Genomic DNA, 16738 nt, shown 5'->3' with positions numbered 1-16738 from the left:
GGGAAAAAGCGTGTAAGTGCGGTAATAAATCACGATAATTTTCAGCCAAATAAAGGAATTACGAGATCCCTCGAAGAAATTTCCTGACTTTTCGGACTAAGGAAAGATTTCCTGATTTTCTGGACTGAGGAAAGCTTCCCTGATTTCCTGACTATCCGGAGTAAGGAAAGATTCCCTGATTTCCAATATGTTGATGACTTTAAGAGCTTGTCACCTTTTACCGGTAGAGAATCTATATTCGCCTCTAGAAGTAAGTCTTCAGAACAAAGAGCCCGACTTTGACAATGACACCGATTATCGATCCAATCAACCGCAGAAGGGATTACGACTCGAACGATAAACGAAGAGGACCCTCCCCGCGGCTGTCGAGGGGACACAGAAGCCGCACGAATGTGCACACAGAAGACCCTCATAGTGGCGAGGCGTGAAAGATCGATTATCGATATTTCCGCCATTTGAAGCTATGGTAAACAATCGATTATTCAGGAGTTCGCAGCGAACACCCTGTTAATCGATCCTCATCCATACGTTAAATGGCAGATAAATCGATAGATCGAAAAGCACGCCTTATGGCACCGTCTCACGCCTCCCTCACACTCGCGACGACAAGACACCCCGATCAACATCTCCATTGATAATTCATGCACTTTCAGCGGGGATCCTCTGATTTTTCCACTTTTTCGCGGCTTGTTTTTCACCGATAGGAAACAAATCAGGCCGCTATAGCGACTGTTAACACGGTTGTGCTGTGCTCCTATCAGGCCCGCCACATCCCATCTCGGGCCCTGGTACCAGTTTTAAGGCCCGGGCCCCAAGCCCGGGGGGGGGGGGGGTGTCGGAGGGGCATCCTCCGAGAAATTTTGAATTTATAAATCTATTCGGACGCATTTTGAAGCTTCCATGACGAATTTTTCCATCAATTTCTGCGGAATAATTACGTTTTTTTTTCTACTTACAGGTCAAAATACTTGCGAATTGTTGCATTCGAAACATCTGGAAAATTTTTATTTTTTTGGGAGGCATATGATACTATTTTTAATTCTAAGGGGACCAGGCCCCCTGGACTCCCCCTTTATTTGTCTATGGCAAGGAAGTTAAGCCATAAGCCATTGAAGTCGAGGATGCCCAGACTGGAGACTCTTAGCATCTGACGACGGAAGAAAATGAAACGCAGTTACTAAAAATATCCTTCTGTACTGAAAATCTTGAAAATAGATAGAAATTTTGCAAGAAATAGATTTCTTTGAAAATTTTAACAAGAATTCTACAGTGCCCCAGCGTGGTTTTGAAAATGTATTCACCTTTTGCGAAATTTTTCACTTGTTCTTACGAAACAAGGGTTGCATGTGAATTCGTAGTGGTTTTTCACGGGCAGCACGGGCCCCCTCCGGGGCCCGGGCCCCGGTACCAGGGACCCAGTATCCCCCCCCCCTTGTGGCGGGCCTGGCTCCTATTGACATTGACCCAATTGGAAAAAAATCAATTGCAAAGGCACTGATCGTGAGAGATGTTCTCGCTTCGATGAAATCTCTCAAAATTCCGAGGAAAAAATCATGCATCTTACCACCGATGGAAATGACAGGCGCATTGCGGTACTTACCTGAAACAAAAAGAAAGAGGAACATAAAAATAATGGTTGGTCGCTACTACAAGAACAAGAATGTGTCAACGATAACGGTAGTAACCCGACCCAATGCTGGTGAAGGCTACCAATTCTAACAATTTAAAAATATTATACGTTCATGACATTAGTGACCCAAACTGACAGGCGGTTTCCCTTCGATCGCTGCGCATTTTGTGAACAGCCCCGTGGGAAGTGTGGAGTAGGCTTGGGTCGTTCGACGAAAGCCAAAAATAAGACAGAAGGGAGGAAAAGGAATCCAAAAATCGGGATCAGTCATATGCTTTAGTGATTGGTAGATATGTTGGAAATTCCAAGATTTTCCGCGGTGGTCGCAAGTTCCTTCCCTCTCCCTCAATTTCCCGGTTCTCCAGCCGCTGGCAATCCTGCGAATGCCCACCTTCGATATCGCCAGGCGGACGGTTCGGCAACCCTTGCGCGGGGTCCGCCGCAACCCGCCTTGCACCGACGGCGAGGACGTCAAAATCGACGTCCGCAGACGACGGCGGGACCGCAGCCAGTCGCGAGGGCGGCAATCAGAGCCCCGGCCGGGGGGGCGCGGGGGGCGGACCGGCACCGGAATCGGGTGGTTCGTGCTAAGTTATTAGTCCGCGGCGGGGGAGGGCGGCGGTGGCGCCAACATTCCTGCGGGTCGCGACTTCCACCCGGTGATAAAAAGCTCCGTCCCCCCCCCCTTTTCACCCCGACTCCGGTTGCACGACAACAACGGGCCGGGGCCTGGACGACGTCGACGGATCATTTTATGCCCGTTAAAAGTCCACCGCCCTTGCCAAGGACCCGCCGAGCCGCACAGTGGATCGAGTCGATAAGAGAGGTCGAACAAAATTTTGAAACTTTAAACGCTTAAAACTCCGTTTATACAAAACTTTGAGGTTCTAACAATGGTTCCATTGATTTTCTCGTGAGATTTTCTTCTGAAACCACCCCTTAAAATTTAAAATGAGACAAATCAGATATTAAACTTCGCAAATTTAGTAAAAAATTTCATGTCCGACCTTTCTGATTGACTCGGTTCACTGTGAGCCGGGCCGACAATACCAGTGGCGCGATGTATCGATTGATCTGCTATTTAGACCTGTGGAAAAAGATCGATAAACAGGGTATTCGCAACGAACACCTTGATAATCGATCCTCTACCATGGGCTTCAAATGGAGAAATCTCGATAATCGATCATTCATTGGTTAATACTCCCGCTCTTCTGACACAAGGGCGTATCTCGATTTCCGCGTGAGCCTATTCTCGGTAAAACTCGATGTTTTCGGGGCCGATGATAGAGAAGAGATACGTCTATACGTCGCACAGTGGATCAAGTCAATTAGAGAGGTCGAACATGAAATTTTTTACTAAAACTGCAAATTTTGATGTTTATTTCTTCATATTTCAAATTTTAAGGGGTGCTTCTAATAGAAAATTTCACGAGAGAACCAATCAAACCACTTTTAGAACCTTAATGTTTTGCATGAATGGAGTTATAAGCTTTTTAAGTTTCCAAATTTTGTCCGACCTCTCCAATTGACTCGATCCACTGTGCGTTGGAGGGACGACGGGCACTAAACAGCGTCGCCGAGTGGGATGAGCCCTGTCGCGAATACACCTCGACTCGGTCCACGGTTCGCGTGAAAATGGGTGGCGGCTTTTTCTACCCAGACCGGAATTAACTTGCAGGGGATGCCACTCGGCAATTAACGTAATTACAAAGGGGGGAGGGAGCTACTGTACCAACCAATACGATCCCTCTCAGCAGGCTGATTATTCTAACTGTTGGACAAAACTATAGAGAAAAGAGACGCAGAGACGATGCAGCGATCTTATTAGCGGAGGCGGGTGTGGTTGCGATGGATAGAGGAGGTGTTACAGTAATAGATTTTTAACAAACGGCAACCCACGTGGGACGGAAAAACGAAAAAATGTAGCTGCATTTCAATGGTGCCAAACTTTCTTTTGCAAGAATTTCGTATGAACATTCGAATGTTGCCAAATTTCTTATCAGAGAATATTAATTCAGGAGAAAGTTATGGATGTTTTCCCTCGCAATTTTCCAACAATTGGGATCAAATTACGAAAAAAATTCTCAGAAAAATCGAGAGAAATACATAGAAAAATTTCCCCACAAATTCGTGCTTTGTTAAGGACGATTTGGCAACGTCTAAAGGAACATACGGCGTTTCTCTTATTCCGGCAGTTTGACCAACCAGGGTTATCACAGAATGTCGGAAAATAAATTCCCTGACACATTTTTAAGAATTTCCCTGACAACGGAACAAATGCCACACTGAAAAAAAAAAAACACATTGGATCTAGAGTCCAGACTCTTGAAAACATTGACAAGAAAAAATACTCCTGATTCAATCAGATTTTCGCTAAAATTAAAAGGAAATCCGCTCAAATTAAGAGGCTTGGTTCTTGATATAAGCAAAAATCCGACTGAATCAAGAGTACTTTTTCTTGTCGATGTTTTAAAGAGTCTGGACTCTAGATCAAATGTGTTTTTTTTCCAGTTCAGATTGATAAAAAGACATTTCAGGCAAAGTTTTTTTGTTCGAAACGTCAAACAAGACAGCACATGAAGGTGCGATTAAACGATTTCCCCGTGACATTATCATCATTTTCCCTGTCATTTCCAGATTTTCCCTGACTTGTTAAAATTCCCTGACCTTTCCCGGTTTTCCCTGACTGTGACAACCCTGCTCTTATCACGGCAGTTTGTCCTACGGAATTTTGCGGTCGAGAGCGTCGTGACGCTTCGCAACCCGCAACTTTCGCCGCGGCGGAGTCGTTGAACGCCGAAAAAGTTGACCCGTCAAAATAGACAAATTCTGACGGAGGCTAAAACGTTCCGGCAGTCGTGGGAACCGACAAATTCGGGGGCCGTCAAAATAAAAGCAACGACCGCGGCGGCGACGCGACACTGACACAAAACGGAACGTAACAAAATTGAAAACAAAACGAATCGAAACAAAACAAAGCAAAACAAGAAACAATGCTCAACGCTGACACCGAAAACAGCAGCGTTCGCGCCGCCCGCGCGGACGGACCGAACGCAGCGCTGGCTGCGGGAAGGAAACTCGCTTCTCCGGAACAGTTATGATAATGAAGACTGGGCGAGTCATATCCACGATCGACGAGTTGCCAGCTCAATTTTTTCGGCAACTGTAAAAGAATCAATGACTGTTTTAAAAAAGTAACAAAAAAATGTGTCCGTCCGTGGCCAGGGTTGCACGAGTGAAATGAATGAAATTGAATTCAAACATGTGTGCAATAAGCAAAGCGAATTATTATGAATAGAATAAAATAACTGATTCAAAAACTGATTTTTGCAAGGTTATGGCTCTTTAAATCAGTTATTTAATTTTATTAATGAAATGGAAGACTGGAAATTTTCGTGCGATATTTTATAAAATACAAAGTTGTGAAAAATATAAAACCTATTTTCAGGAGCTGTGCGCGCAACACACACTAGAACACACCAAAAACTATTTGCATTTCATTTAGTATTCAGCATATTTTTCAGAAATTTCAAGAAATACTTCTCATGAAATCAAGATTTTATTTCTCATGAAAAATTGAAACCCCAGTAAAGAGGTGTAGAAAATGCTTGAGCACACAAGCCATGGTTTGTGCGTATGAGGCGTGAAAAAATCCGTGATTTCGTAGGATTTTTTTATTTTTTCATAGGAAATGTGTGTGTTTTTTGCTGTAGTTTTTTATTCTAATTGTTTTAAGCAGAACAAAGGAGAGAAAAAAAGCATGCTGGTGTTTTTACATTCCTTCGCTCAAAAGATCTTTCGAAGTTTTCCCGTGGAGTAAGACAATTTCAAGGCACAGATCGCGACTCATTTTTGCTTCATGTGCCCTATTCTCGACAGAAAAGTACAAAATGTTCTAACTTCACTTATAGGTGACCGAGCATGGTGGACAAAGACCACTATTCGACTGTACGGAGTGCTGGCTGGCGGTAGAATCTTTTCGAGCATGCTCAACTCGCAGCGGAGCTGGATGTGCTAATCCGCAAATAAAATGACTCCTACGAAGATACAATAATTAACGGGATCCAGCGTCAACGGAAACGACTCCAGTTTAAGATTGACGGCACATGGCGTGCAGTTAGTATCTTTCTGCACGGCTAACAACTTCCTTCCTCCTTCGGATTGCAATCGCACATGCTGTTTCCAAGTTCCCCGACCTCATACACACAGCCTGTGCTTTGATGCTGACACAGAAACGAAATTTTGAGACCCCACACTAGCTAAGCAACCGACATGACCCGGTTCGACTAACCTGATCCACATACCGTTCACCGCGACACACGTCATTTGTTGTTGGGCGAAATCAAGCATTGCAGCTAGCAAAACAATCTCATATTTGCCCTCAATTATGAGGGCAAGTAATGTTCATTATTCTAGGAAATACTGATAATTTTGGAATCTTGCAAAATATCGATGAAACTTTGCTGATTAATTGTTTTGGAAAACCATTTTTCAACTGGACCACATTTTGCAATGAGGAACCACTATTTCTGGCTCATTTTAGAAACAGCATATATGCTCTTGGTTTCCCTAAGCAGAGGGGTGCTTTATGGAAGAGCCAGAGATAGTGGTTGCTTATTGCAAAATGTAGTCCAACTCTAGTCGATCAATGCAACTTTTGCCACAAAATTAACCAAAAGTTAGACCAAATTTTGATCAGCTCATTGTGCTGACCTTATTGCGAAAACCCAGCGCGTTACAGAAAATTACGGAAACCTCTGGGAAATTGCGAAGGTCTAGAATAATGTGGACCCCTGAGACGCCTTTCATTCCCTTCACAATATTGAATTGTTCGGGTGTCAGTGTAGCCGAGAAGGTCTAACAAGTTTTAGGTCACAGTAAAAATTGTATAACTTTGTTCCTTAAAAGGTTTCATCGTAATTTACCGGAAAAAACACATACACACCCTTATGACACCATTTCTTCAGAAAAAACGCACTGGAAAAAAAAAACACATTGGATCAAGAGTCCAGACTCTTAAAAACATCGACGAGAAAAAGTACTCTTGATTCAATCAGATTTAAGCTTAAATCAAGAACCAAGCCTCTTAATTTGAGCGGATTCCCTTCGGATTTAAGCTTAAATCTGATTGAATCAAGAGTCCTTTCTCTTGTCAATGTTTTCAAGAGTCTGGACTCTAGATCCAATGTGTTTTTTATTTCCAGTGCAATACTGAATTGTTCGGGTGTCAGTGTAGCCGAGAAGGTCTTACAAGTTTTGGGTCACCGTAAACATTTTATAACTTTGCTCTTTAAAAGGTTTCATCAAAATTTACTGGAAAAAAACACATTCACACCCTTATGACACCATTTCCTCAGAACATTCTTCGAACATTCCTTCAGGAGAAAAGAAATACATTTTGGGGGAAAATATCTCCGGGGTAGAAATAAGCTTTAACGAGGCAACCTCGCTCCGCGGTTTTCATCTCTCCACGCCTAGCTGCGTTGGAAACACGAAATTATTCGGCTATGACCGCAGCCCGCACGATGATTTCGGCGGGTGGGGGGCGAGGGGTGGGGATGGGGGAGATTACCCCGTAATTAAGTCCGGACCCCCGGTTCAGGAACGGAACGAGTTCCCGACCGGTGCGGCGGGCAAGGCTCGTGCGATCGTACCGCTGGGTACCGAGATCAACCTACGCAATGCGCATGCGCGCGGAGGCGGGTATGGGATGCGAGACGGGATGCGATTCGACGGAATTACACGCCGCGGTTGCTGAAAAAAAGTACGGGTTCACCGATGGAAAAACTGGTTGTTGAATGATTAAGCAATTGAGTCACTTGGTGCCGGAGTCTACATAAGGCTCACAAGACTATATGTGCAGTGATGTTGATGCAACACTGGAAAAAAAAAACAGATTGGATCTAGAGTCCAGACTCTTAAAAACATCGACAAGAAAAAGTTCTCTTGATTCAATCAGAATCTAGCTTAAATCAAGAACCAAGCCTCTAAATTTAAGCGGATTTCGTTTTGATTCAAGCAAAAATCCGCTTGAATCAAGAGTATTTTTTCTTGTCGATGTTTTCAAGGGCCTGGACTCTAGATCAAATGTGTTTTTTTCCAGTGAAAGTAAAATTAGCCCGATAAAAGCGTAGATTCCGCACCGTAATAGTGTATTTGCGAGTCACTTCGTAAGGATAATAACTCCGTTCCGTATTCATATCATTTGGAATTTTGTACGCTGCATAGACTCTGGGGCAACATTTCACTCAAAAATGTTTTCACAGTGTTCTAGTGTTCCATCCAGAAACGGATGAGTATGTAAATTTTCTGCGGCTTCTGATGATGGCAGCCGCCCAACATTCCGTGCCGATAACAGGGTGTCTACTAAAACTGGTTGGCCAAAATCAAAAATCAGTTCTTTTACAGTACTTTTTCAGTACATTCCCAAGAAATTCAGTACTTTTTCCGTGCCTCCAATAGACGAAATTCGAAAAATTTCAAAAATTTCAGTTTCTCGCTCAAATTGCGACAGAAACGACAAAAAAATGAAAAAAATTCCGGGCCTTCTAACGGAATTGCCGCACTTTTTCAGTACTTCCGGACCGCCTTTAAAAAATCAGTAATATTTTCAGACTTTCCGGAAATTCCGAACTTGTAGACACCCTGGATAAGAAATTCGTGGGCGTCAATGAGCTTAAAATCTGTGTTTCAGTTGAATGTACACTGGAAGTGAACAAACATCAAGATATTGCAGGAAAGTTGCTAAAAATACTGCGGTTTCACTTGAAATTTTGTGCCAAAAAAAAAATCACTTTTCGTGCCTAGTGGTTCATTTCAGTTATTTCTTCCTTAAAAACTAACGTGGAAGCCTTAGAGAGAAGCTGTAAGTACCAGAACACGAAATACTCCGAATTCAGACACGTAACTTGAAATTCGACAACTACGGTGGGGAATTGAGACTAATGAACCTTTCCTTGATTGGGTTCTTCAGAATGCCTATCAGCTCACGTAGGTGAGGCGTCGGTTCATTCCACACCTCATCAGGACCATTATGACTCCATGATGATCATAGAATGACCGTTTAGAGAGATTAAGCTAGCTCACAACGTGTGAAATGAAGTAATTTGTTCTTGCGAACGTGCAATGTCCGATATGAGTTATAGCATTCATAATTGACTACAGGGTGTCAACTAAAACAGGCTGGCCAAAAATCAGCACTTTTCCAGGGATGCCACAGAATTTATAAAATGAAATTCCCCGACATTTCCCCGATTTCTCTGTCACATCTTGGGAAAAGTTCCTTGCAATTGAGGATATCCCAGATGCTCAAATAGACATGATTTGAAATGGTTTTCAGACAAAATTGTTGTTCGAAACGTCGAACTCACTCTAGAAAAGAAATGGAGGTGACTTGACAATTTCTGACTGACATTTTCGCCATTTTTCTTGACTTTCCACATTTTCCCTGACTTTTTAAAATTCTTTGACATTCCCATCCCACGGTTGCCACAGAATTTGGAAAATGAAATTCCCTGACATTTCCCTGATTTCCCGGACCTGTTTTGGTAAAATTTCCTGACATCTGAAGATATGACAGATGGTTGAGAGGACTTATTTTAATACGAGTTTCAGGCAAAATTTCTTGTTCAAAACCTCAAACCCATTCTAGAAAGCAAACAAAGGTGATTGAACAAATTTTCCGTGACATTTTCGTCATTTTCCCTGACATTGCCCGGTTTTCTCTGACTTTTTAAAATTCCCTGAAATTCCCGGACTGTGACAACTCTGTTTTACAGTACTTTTTCAGTGTGTTCCCAAGAAATTCAGCACCTCCTCAACAGAAAAATCCAGAAATTTTCATAGAACAGGAAACGAGTACGGAGAGGTCGGTGAGGATGCTATCGAAGACTGACTGGACCACGTGACGTGACCGCACTTTCGATGCCCCAACCGGGGGGGGGGGGGGGGGGCGATGTTTAGGGCGTCACTGCGCTCTTCACTTCCGTTCCGCGACGCGGCCCAAACCGCAAGACGCGCGACGCCTACTCAACGAGCCGTTGTTGCCGGATTGACACGAAGACAAATCAGACGCGAAAGAGACACTGTCAAAAATTCCCGGGCTCATGGTAACTTTGGGTCACTCCGAGTTCCTTTTTTTCGATCAGATCAACCGACAGTACTTGGTCGATGAATCAGAGTTTTGGTTAAATCGACCGAAACCGTAGATTACTCTGAGACAACTGGGGATGAAAAAAGTATGTTTCTGATTTCAAGACTAGTTATACTTCTTCCAGACGACGTGGCAACGAGGTACTGAGGAAGGATGCTGTCGTGTCCCATCGACGGGTACAAGGCGCTTAAACAGGGTTGCCACCGTGGGACTCGTCTTACTGAGCGTAGCTCCAAAACGATTGTTGGGAGACATTGAGGGGGGGGGGGGGGCTGACAGACGCCATTCCCATAAAAAGTATTGGCAAACTTGGTTTGGCGTTTGGCACGGCGCACGGCAGGCAAAATCCCGACCTTCGAAACCATCGCAACTTATCGCACTTTAGCTACCGATGTTTTGATCACTCTCCGTTACCGAATTTTTACAGCTTAACATCGAAATTTAGTCCACTGTGCATCGTGGTGAGAGCCAGATTAGAAGGTCTCACTACCGCACAGTGGATCGAGTCAATTTGAGAGGTCGGACATAAAATTTTTAATTAAAACTACAGATTTGGATGTTTAATTCGTCACATATTACATTGCTTCCAGGACTTTATGTCCACCAACCTTTCGTCCATTAAATAAATGTCCACCGCTATTTACGTCCACTAAACGTTAAGTCCAGTCTTTATTAAGTCCACATGATTGAATGTCCAACCATGAATATGTCCAAAATTGTCCAAATTGTGGACATGTTATGTCCACATTTATTTCTTCTGATTTAAATGACAGGAACCACCTCAAAAATAAATGCATACTACTACTACCTTCATTCTTAAAAACATTTCATTCATAGATCAAGTCATCAAAAAAAAACAGACTCTAAGAGCAGATAAAAACATATGTTCATGTGTACAGTATGTGTACAGTATACACTGTACGGATATGATAAGATGAAAACCAAAGCGGGAGCCTAGGAAACGCTCCAATGTCAAATAAACATTTTTCAGTAACAGATGCTGTCAAAATTGAAAGTCCTCTATAACTAATTATTTCGTGCGCCTTCAATCTTGTAGGATACTGTGCAACGCCTCTGACGCGAAATAGTTGCTTAAAGCGTTGCGGCGCGGCAGGTAATCAGCGTGACACGCGCATAGGCGCCTACAAACCTAACGGGATACTTCACGCGTTGCGCAATGCGTGAAGTATCCCGTTAGGTTTATAGGCGCCAGTGCGCGTTCTGCGCTGCTACTGCTAACACGCCGCTCCGCTCTGTTAGGCTCTAATATTTAAACTCGCGGAGTCAGCGTTTTTCAACTCATGATTTTGAAATGTTTGCACTCTCTGCATTGATTATTCCCTTTTAAACTGATGAAAAAGAAATATGTACTACTGGAAAATATGTGTTTTTTGTAAATATAATAGTGGTTCCGTGTCAAATTTAATGATTTCCAAAGCAATCAAATGTATTCTTTTATGTTTTGAGCTTTTACTGTGCTGCAGCGTGGTGTAAGCGCAACCAAACGCTCAAAATTGGACGTATTTGACTCAAGGATGTCGATGTACAAATAAGTTAAAAACAAAAAATTGCGTGCTTCTTAGTTTATTTCCTCTTTTATTAATTTTTGTATAGTTTCTTTCATCACAACTACGGCTCATTGAGATTCATATCGATGCCATTGCTTGGAAAAGGTTTTACAAATATTTACCACGTTTTAAAAATGTAAATGTTTTTAAAATGAAGTAATCAATTTCATTAAAAATATTTTATATCAGAAATTTCAACGATACAAATGAAACCAAGTATTTACCAAAGACAATTTGAAAAGATGAATCAAAAGAAGAAATTAACATTTCATTTAGAATATGAGTTACGATAACAACACCTCATTCTCTCTTAATTTTCTCATTTCGATATTGTCAGTATAATTTTACACACGGACTAAAATATGACGCTTGAATTTGATTTTAGTGGACTTTACATTGGTAGACTTAACTTAGTGGACGTTTAAGTAATTGACTTAACAATAGTGTGGGCTTTAGAACTGTGGACGTAAAAATTGTGGACGAAAAGTCTGTGGACGTGAAAAAAGTGGACATAAAGTCCGTGTACCATTACATTTCAAGGTGTTTTTCTGAAAGAAAATTTCACGAGGAAACCACTGGAACCACTTTAAGAATTTCAAAGTTTTGGATAAACGGAGTTATAAGCGTTTTAAGTTTCCAGGTTCTGTCCGACTTCTCCTATCGACTCGATCCACTGTGTGCCATCGCAAAACGATCACCTAACTGTTGAGTCTCAAATCCTCTCGTTCACCCATCGATAGATTATTAAACCCGACAGTCGTCAAACTCCCCGAATTTTTACGGACACGCGGAAGCCCTCAAGAGCCTCAAACGAATCCTCCTCGTTATTTCTTTCGTTTCCTCTTCGGAGATTATAGACGCTTCGTCGAGACGTTTATGCTTTTCACTTATTGTTAGCGGTGCGAGAACATAACGACATAAATGAAAGTCCCCCTCGGCTTCAAATCGCTGACTTTCGGGACACGTGAGTATACAGTTCGGGTGGAAACAGCTAAATTAGATTACAGGAAATTTAACATGAGAAGTGCCGATGGAATTTTTGAGCAATTTTTCTACTACTTTAAGCTTGCATCTCCACGTGCCTCTCAAAATTAAGAAGAAAAAGAAGAAGAAAACAGGGTGGCCACAGAAATTTACAATTCTAATTTCCCCTTTTCCAAGTCAATACTAAGTGACTATTTTGAGAAAATTCTTTGACTTGTGAGATCAAAATATTGGATGAAAAATAATAATTGAAAATGAAAATTTCTGGTCCAGCAGAAAGAATACTGAAGCAAGTAAAACGGCAACTGAACATTCGTTATTCACGTAAAACTGTATTTCCCTGGCTTTTCGGTTCTTTTTTTCTTTTTACCGGTATTCCAGGGTTTTCCTGACATTGACCATCACAAAAAATTCCAAGGGTGAAATTAAACGTGAGAATAAATACTTACAGATTCACAAAGCAGAGCCTCCCCCTGAACTGAGTAACCTGTAACAGAAAAAGAAAAAATGAGACCAAATACACTTTTGCACAGTCATTTGAAGTAATTCCATTTGGAGTCAAACTAAGAATCGATAATGAATTATAAATGTTGTTTACCCAATTTTCCCTTAATTTTCCTGTTAAACACGATCAAATTACTGCAGGATTAAATATCATTAAAGAAAAGTCTCTCAACTGTTTTGGTCACATCGAATAACAGTTCCGTTGTTTTTTCAATTATTTCCCCCGGGGCTGAGAGACACCGCTCTCCTGACCCGTACTGCCGTGCTAAGGAAGAACGCCATATTCGAGAGTTGCCAAATCTCCTCCGATAAAATGTATATTTATGAGGAAAATTAACAATATTTTTCATTGAAATTTTCGGACTTTTTGGATCAAATTACGAACAAAATTACCTGAGAAGTCGGAAGAAAAATATTCACAAATGGAGATGTTGCATGTGTGAGGGATTTGCGATTTGACTGTTGATTCTTTTGTAAAAGTTCGCGAGAAACACGATGGTGCCATTGGTTTTCTCTGAAATCAACTCCCAAGCTCAAAAAAAGCTCTCAAAGTGAGGCCAAAATGGAGGGAATATCCCACCCTACCCTGAGAGTCCACCTCTACATCAAGACAAACTCTCCATGCAAAGATTGGGAGCAAATACATTTGCAGGGTTGCCGTGTTTTCAGTTTTGGAGTCCCCAAATAAAGTGGCAGCCCTGTCGATGTATTTGCTCCCTATCTTTGCATGGAGAGTTTGTCTTGATGTAGAGGTGGACTCTCAGGATAGCGTGGGATATCCCCACCATTTTGGCCTCAACTTGAGAGTTTTTTTTGAGCTTGGGAGTTGATTTCAGAGAAAACCAGTGGCACCATCGTGTTTTTCGCGAACTTATACAGAAGAATCAACAGTCAAATCGCAAATCCCTCACACATGCAACATCTCCATTTTCTTGAAAATAAATGATTTGTCGAGGAAAAATTGGCAAAGCCTGAAGGCTCATACGGCGTTTTTCCTTAGCACGGCAGCGTGCTCCCTTGCGGGTAGGCAAAACGCACTTGCGGGAGGAAAAACACGATCGCGGGCGAGCTGGAACAATAAAATTGTTGAAGTTCTCATTACGCTTCCAGACAAGTCAATATTGACGGACGCGGCTCAACCCTTCACCCCGCCACCCTTCGCCACCCTCCGACTCTCCGAGACTTTTGATCCGTCCGCCCGACGCGGCAGTTCAACTCGCGAAAAACACGTCATTCGTCAACGGGTGTTCTGCGAAATCGTGCTCCAGGGCGGACTTCAAAAAAGGCGTGGGGCAGTTACAACCGTGCTGAGGAAGAACGCCGTGTGAGCCCTCAGACAGGGTTGCCATATGCTGAATTTAGAATATGAAGTTCCCTGACATTTCCCTGACACATGTTGGTGAAATTCTCTGACAATCGAAGCTATTACAGATAGTTCAGATGACATAATTGGACCGCGTTTAGCAGAAAGGAACCGAGCTGCATCAACGATTGTAAAATTTAACCGGGCAAACTATTTTTTTACAAGAGGACCTTCACGCGGAATCCTTTGAAAATAAGAAATTTGCTACGTACTTCGCAGGAAATTCACTGAAATTTGCACAAAAATCTGCACAACCGTTTTCATGTATAAAAAAATTAAACCGCTCAATAGAATTTGACAGTAGCTGATGTGGCTTGCTTCCTTTCTGCTTAACGCGGTCCAATGCCAAATAGTTTTTGGGCAAAATCTGTTGATGTGGCTTGGTTCTTTTCTGCTTAACGCGGTCCAATGCCAAATAATTTTTGGGCAAAATCTGTTGTTCGAAACCTCTAACCCACTCTAAAAAGCAAATGAAGGTGATTTAACAATTTTTTCCGAACAATTCCGTCATTTTCCCTGACATTTCCCGGTTCTACCTTTTTTTTTTCTTGGCAAAGCTGCGGTAGAAATCGAGTGCATTTCGTAAAGTCGCGATAAAAATCACGTGTGTTTCGCAAGATCGCGGCAATTTATACACATAGCTAGTAAAAGTCATATTTTTCAGATTCCTGAGGAAAAGAGGGTTTTGGGAATGGGAAGGCTTTAAATTTCTGCATACCTGGAGGATTCAACCAAGCTTGATTAAGAATCATATTCAAGTCGTTGCTTACACATTAAGGCTTCCTTAAGCCGTAAGAATAGCATTGGTTAAGGAAGCCTCAACATTCAAGGAACGAGAGATTGATTCACTGTCAGCTGAAGTCACGTTAGCGTTCAAACAGTCATGACAGAAAAGCTCGAATCGACGCCAGCTTAATGCAGAAACCGTCATTAAAATCGAGTGTCATCGTGCGTAATTTTCACGAAAAGAAAATACGACCTCGAGAATTAATCGCTAATTCGCGGCCGATAGGCTCTTAACCGCGCGTCGCCAACAAAATTTATGCACGGTACCTCATTATTTATGACCGATCGAGCCGGCCTGCCAGCCTCTCGCGGCGCGCGCGGTGCAAGGGTGACACAGCGGACGACGATGTGATCCTCCCGCGATTTGCAGTAATGACTTGCACCGTGATTGATTTGTTTTCGCTCTTGCCGTAGCTTTTGTAATGAATCACTGTCATTAATTCTCAAGCCTCGCTGGGAGACAATCGAGACCGCAAATCCGACACGCACTTTGAGAATCCAATTATTGAACTTAATGAAATTAAGATTTACTACGTTTCCATTTTCAGTCGAAAACGAAATCACCAGTGTTCTGCCTTCCCCGGGCGCCATGCTCCAACTGCGTTTAAAAATCGGGCTTAGGCGCCCAAACATTGGAGGGCTGGGGCCCGATTATTGATATTGATAGACAAACAAGACGAAAGGGACACAGAGATATCCTATTGGTGGAAGCGAGAATAGGTAAAGGAGGTAGTAAAAGACTATCTAACGGCAACCGCTACGAAACCCTACAGTTAGTCCATCATTTCCCCCTTAGTCTATAAGATAACCACTAGTTCCAGCTACATATTCCTCATATCTTTTTTGTCTATTGCTTTGTCTATAAACTTCAATTATCAGCCCGCTGGGCTATGGTGCCTAGAATAGCTAACGCACCCAGTTGATTTTTTCAAACTTGTAATTGGACGTATTTAAATCAACAAAAACTATAAGCCATATTGTAACATGAGCCCTGTCATAGATGCACTCTTATGGATCTCAAGACTCATGTCAGGATGGATATGGTTCCTTTTGATTTAAATACGTTCTATTATATATTGTTAGCCCATGGTGCGTAAGCTTAAAGTTACTTAAGCTTCTAAAAATTGTAGGTGGCTCCGGCCTTGGTGACTCCTAAAAGTTCAGGATTCCAGGATCCTTTTCATCACCGGATTCAATCCAAATTCGTGCATCATTTCTCAATTGATTAATTTTTACAAAGATCCTTTCAGTATAAATAACTTAAATTCTGGTTTTACATTACGGTTTTTCCAGATTCTCGTCATCCCTCTCCACCGACTCATGCGGTGATTCCACAAACACCCCCCCCCCCCCATCGATGAATCCAACCACCCTTCGCCAAAACATCAAGGCTGCAATCTGAAGCTGATGTCACACGATCAAACCATGCTATCAATATACAAGGGCAAATGCTATGATTGGCTTATTCCATGACTTGGACCAATCACACCATTTGACCTTGATACATCGATTGCACGGTTTCATCGTGTGACATTAGCTTAACTTTCCGCGGCACCCTATGGTCGCGACGGTAAACGGCGATTCGACGGGGTTCAAGCGGGGTTGCCAACCAGGCCTCTGGAACCATACAACTCCACCCTCGTATTCTGCCGTGATAAAGAAAAACGCAGTAAGAACATTCGAGAGTTGCCGAATTTCCCTTGAAAAACATGCATTTTTGACGACATTCATGCACATTATTCTTTGAAATT

The 16738-nt window shown here is 42.4% G+C and overlaps 1 protein-coding gene across 2 annotated transcripts in view; it reads right to left on the bottom strand.

Moving 5' to 3' along the window:
* Window positions 1–16738, bottom strand: part of hts (adducin 1-like protein hts) — a 141139-nt gene that overhangs the window by 62416 nt on the left and 61985 nt on the right. For both annotated transcript variants that reach the window (XM_019044735.2, XM_019044736.2), the window contains exon 3: window positions 12784–12821. The gene's annotated coding sequence lies outside the window, so the exon portion shown is untranslated. The remainder of the gene's footprint in view (window positions 1–12783; window positions 12822–16738) is intronic.

This window comes from Bemisia tabaci, chromosome 8, assembly GCF_918797505.1.
Source record: "Bemisia tabaci chromosome 8, PGI_BMITA_v3".
Classification (NCBI taxonomy): Eukaryota; Metazoa; Arthropoda; class Insecta; order Hemiptera; family Aleyrodidae; genus Bemisia; species Bemisia tabaci.
Note: the sequence above shows the minus strand (reverse complement) of the source record. Positions and strands in the feature narration are given on the sequence as shown.